This window comes from Lipotes vexillifer, unplaced genomic scaffold (genome assembly GCF_000442215.2).
Source record: "Lipotes vexillifer unplaced genomic scaffold, Lipotes_vexillifer_v1.1 scaffold382, whole genome shotgun sequence".
Taxonomy (NCBI): Eukaryota; Metazoa; Chordata; class Mammalia; order Artiodactyla; family Lipotidae; genus Lipotes; species Lipotes vexillifer.
In genome coordinates, this window is record NW_006780611.1 from 578,464 (window position 1) to 583,309 (window position 4,846).

General features: G+C 64.4%; 1 protein-coding gene across 1 annotated transcript in view; it reads right to left on the reverse strand.

Annotated features, from left to right (window-relative positions):
* PANX2 (pannexin 2) overlaps positions 1-4,846 on the reverse strand; it is a 9,160-nt gene that overhangs the window by 2,941 nt on the left and 1,373 nt on the right. The gene's annotated exons all lie outside the window — the stretch shown is intronic.

Genomic DNA, 4,846 nt, shown 5'->3' on the forward strand with positions numbered 1-4,846 from the left:
CCCCCCCCCCCCGACCCTGCCCTCCAGCTGGGCCTCCCGTTGAACGCTTCTCAGAGGGGAGAGCTTGGCCGGCTCGGAGCCGTCCTCAGGGCAGGGCGTCGCCGTTCAGGGCCCCTGAAGGCCGGGCCACTCGGCTGTCAGGCCAGGCTCCAGTCCTTGTCACCACAGACCGGGCACGTGTGCCCTCTTGCAAGTGGCAGAGCCCGGGCGCCCGCCCAGAGTGCAGCGTCCCACTGACAGGAGGTCACTGCCCCCAGCCCGACCACGGCTAGCATACATGCCAGCCCGCCCTAGCCTGGACCCTCCCTCGCGCCCCAAAGAACGGCCCCCAGGGCGGGTCCGCCGAGTCTCCCTCCGCTCCAGCTTACGCCCCTCACCCCACGAGGCTTGAGACCAGGAAGCAGCGGGGACCAACGCACCTGTCTGTCTGTGCAGGCCCCTCCCAAGGCCTGCCCCACGTTAAGCCCGGCCTTTGAGGCCGGGAGAGGCAGACGGTCACTGCTGGTGCCTCGCAGGGGCCAAGGGGGCCGGCTACACATCTGGGCACGGAGACCCCACAAGTCTCTTCGGTCCCAGCGCACGGAGGTCACCTGGCCTCTTACATACGCAGAGCCCCAGCCATTGCCAGCAGCGTGACAGCCCCGCACCATCCTGAGGGTTGAGGGGGGCTTGAGGTGGGTCTCAGGATCGCCGGAGTGGGGCCCACAGCTCGTTCCAGGTGGTGTGGTCCAACAGCCATGGCAGCAGGACCTGGGGCTCCACGTGGCAGGCACTGGGGAGTCACGGAGGGCTGGGGGCAGGAGTGACGGGCGGTGAGCTCTGCTCGGCTGTGGTGGCGAGGCCAGGGGCTCTGTGAGGAAGCTGTGCCGTGGGCACACGAGGGACGGGCTTGGCCGAGGATGGGGCTGGGTCAGGAAACGCTGGTACCCACAGCCCAAGGCCCCCGATGAGGACACAGGTTTGGGGCCTAGCGGTGAGTTGGGCTCAGAGAACGTGGAAAAGGCACAGGATCTCCCCTCGTGGTTGAGAAGACAGCATTTTATTCACTTGCTTTTTGTCCTCACAGCCAACTCCAGGCCAAGGAAGGGCAGACACTCTTCTCTGGGGGAAAAGGACGGCGGGGAGAGGTCCCTGGGACCCCCAGGCCCCTGGTCCAGGCCCCAGAGGAACTGGGAGGGTGCCGCGGCTCTGGGGCACGGAGGGGGCCTGTCCCCTGGCCGTGAGTGCTGCAGGCACAGGGGAGCTGGGTCACCCGTGGATGGAAGCAGGGCCCCCACGGGTCCCCACATCCTCTCACGTCTGCCACCGCCCCCTGGCTGCTGGGAGGGGAGGAGGGGTGAGCCCTGGCTCAGGAGAGGCCCAGCTCCAGGGCCCCTTGGGCTCTACACCGGGGTCTCTGTCTTTCCCTGACCTGCAAAGCAGGTCCAACAGCCCAGCAGAGACCGGATGTGTCATGCCGGTGCCTCAGGACACACGTGTGCAGTGACCCTGGCCTGGAAGAGCTGCAGCCGCATGTGGTGACTTGAGCTGAAGGGGCCTGGGTGCTGGGCCGGACTCTGGTTGGGGGTGAGGGCGACCGCTGAGCCAAGGGGCCTGGGCACCGGGCGCTCAAACACTGCGGTGCCAGCAAGGGTGTCCGACGGGGACCCGCAGACCCAGCCAGCTCACCCAGGGCCCCTTTCCTGAGGATGGCACGGTGTGGACTCTGGACCCGAGCGCCCCTGGCTATGCCCCGAGAGGACACCGGGGCCAGGGCCCTCGCAGCCCCGGGTGCTCCCAGAGACCCCGTCGTGGAGCGCGCGGGGCCGACTGCGGTGCCGCGGAGAACATGGAGCCAGAGCAGCAGCCAGGGCTCGCGAGGCCGCTTCGGGGAAGGAGCCGCGTGTGCGATTCCGAATTCGCTGCAATCCCGGGGCTGCTCCTGGTCCCCAGGCCAAGCCCAGCCCTCGACAGCGTCCCCTGCCAGCGCGAGCGCCCCAGTTCCCTTGGAGACCCTGCCTGACTGGGAGTAGAAGGGGCATCTCGGAGATGTCGAGGGTTTGGTTCCAGACGCCAGCGATAAAGCAAAGATCACAACGAAGCAAGTCACACAAATTCTTTTCTTCCCCAGCGCATGTAAAAGCACTGTTTATACTCCACTGTGGTCTATGTCTACACGCTGCACGTATGTCTAAAAACCAACGTACGTACCTTAATTAAAAATACTTTATTGCTAAAAAATGCTATCCACTGTCCGAGGCTTCAGCGAGTCGTAATCTTTTCGCAATAGTAACATCAAAGATCACTGCTCACAGGTCACCGTAGCAAATGTATTAATAAGGAAAAAGTTTGAAATATTGTGAGAATTACCAAAATATGGCACAGAGACACGAACTGAGCAAATGCTGTTGGAAAAATGGCACCAGGAGACCTGCTCGTCGCAGGGTTGTCACAAACCTTCAAATCGTGAGAAACGCAATATCTGCGAAGCACAATAAAACGAGGTCTGCCTGCGTTTGGCTATTTTAGGAAAAAGCAGCTGTTGGTCCCCCCTTCCCAGGGCCCACATAACATCTGGAGAAGCCGGTAGCCCTTCAACGTCCCGCTCCCCCGCCATCCTCTCTGTTGGCCGCGCGCCTGGCTGACCCTCCATCCACCACCGAGCGGGTCTGCACAGCGCGGGTGTCTGTGGAGCCACCAGGGCCTTCCCGCCACCTGCCACCCTCCAGCCTGGGGATGCGCACAGGCCCCGGCGTCCAGGGAGGTCCCCGCCTGGCCGGCTCCTCACCATGAGCCCAACGGCCAGCATGTGCTTGCCCACGTGTCACCAACAGGCAGACACGTGGGACCCCCGCCCCCTGCGCCAGGGCACCAGGTGAGGATCTGGGCGCTGGGTGGGCTGGTGGGGGTGAGCACCGGGTCCCCTCGAGCCGAGCCGGGCTCCGGTGGATGGGACGTGGATCCTTCCAGCAGTGGCAGGACATACTCTGGACTCGGAACCTGAAGATGGATGGTGACCCAGTGCTGAGGGGACGGGTCGGGTGTGCTCCTGTCTGGGGGTGGGGGATGCAGCTGGAGGGGCCTCCAGCGCCCCTTGAGGGTCAGAGCTTCTGACCTCGCTTCCTTTTGCCCCACTTTGGTCCACTGCAGTGGTCCCCTACTGTCCTCAGATCTGGAGAAGGGACTCGGGGACGATTCTGAGCTCTGTGAGGAGCGCCAGGTAGACGGACCCTGATCCAGGAGAGCAGGAGAGGGAGCCGCCACTGCCCCGAACCGCGGTGGGAGCAAGGGGACTGCGCGGCCTCAGTCACTCAGCAGCGGGAGAGCTCGTGAAGCCACTGCCACCCCCCATTTGCTCTGTGACCTGGAACAGGATTACCATGGGGCAGACCTGGGCCCCGCGCGCCAGACATGCTCCACCGGGTGGATTTTGGGTCGCGGGGTGCTGGGCCGCAGGACCGGCACCCGCCTGCCCTGGCTCAGAAGGCCTGCCTCGCCCTCGCTAGGGAGGCACCGGGCCCCTCCCGACCAGCATCGGGCCCAGGCGTGTCCCCAGACACACGCAGGTGGGTGTGAAAGGGCAGGCGGCACAGGGAGGCCAAGGGCACCGCCAGGAGCAGAGACGAAGGACACACTCGGGGAGACCCAGCAGCCCAGCCTGGCTGGGTGCAGAGGTGCTGAGGCCCCCCGACATGGGGGGAGCTGGTTCACAGCAGAATATCAAGGTGGGGGCCCTGTCACAGGAGGTCGCCTAACGGCGACTGAGTCCTGAGCCTGCCCCACCGTGTGCATCTGGAGTGGGTAGGATTGTTCCCCCAAAAGATGTTCTAGCCCCAAGCCCTGGTCCCTGTGAATGTGACCTTGTTTGGAAAGAGTCTTTGCAGATGTGATCAAGGTGAGATGAGTCACGCTGGATCAAGGGGGCCCCGATCCAATGACTGGTGTCCTCACAAGAGGAGGGAAATTTGGACAGACACCCAGGAGGAGGTGTGAAAATGCAGGCAGAGATCAGGTGATGCGGCCACAATGAAGCCAAGGAAGGCCCAGGACTGCGGAGCCTCCAGAAGTGGAGAGGCAGGGAGGGACTCTCCCTGGGGCTTCGGGAGCATGGCCTGCCCACACCTGGATTTTGGACTTTGGGCCTCCGCACTGTGAGACGATAAGGCTCTAGCATTTGGAGTCACAAGTTTGTGCTGACCTGTCAAGGCTGCCCCAGGAGACACCTGTGCACAGCCTGACTTCCCTCACAGGCTCCTGGGGAGCGTGCTGACCCCGGGAGTGCCCCCCGCCGGGGGTGGGATGAGGCAGCCTGGACAACGTCCACCCTCATGTCACAGGGACCCCTAACGGGTGAGTCCTTTGTGCAAGGAAGCCTGTCCACGTCCCTCAGGGGAGAGTCGCCCTCTGTGCCACGGGCTGATGGGCTGCGGAGGGGCCTCACCTGGACATCTGGGCCCTGAGACTGCTTGCCAGCCAGACCCTGCATGGGGGGCCGTTTCCCGTCTCCAGCCGCCCACCCACCTGCCGCGTGCGGACCCTTGGGCCCCGGGAGCCCACTCCTCCTTCCTGCCTTCCCTGGAGTCACCTCTCCTTAGGAGGCCCTCAGGTGCTCCCCAAACGCACTGCATCTAATCAGGACCACGTCTGTTGACGGCACCTTCAACCTCCCATTCTGTCCACGCTGCCGTGGCCACTGCCCTTGTCTGGTTCCTTCCTCTACCTGCATCAGACTCACAGGTGCTGGGCCTGCTGCTGAGGCCAGGAGGGTCCACTGCCCACCGGTGCCTGCTGCTCCTCCAGGCCCTGCCTGCCCTGGGGGGCCTCTGCCCAAGACCTGCCCAGGCTCCCAGTGCCCCCCCCCCCCCCC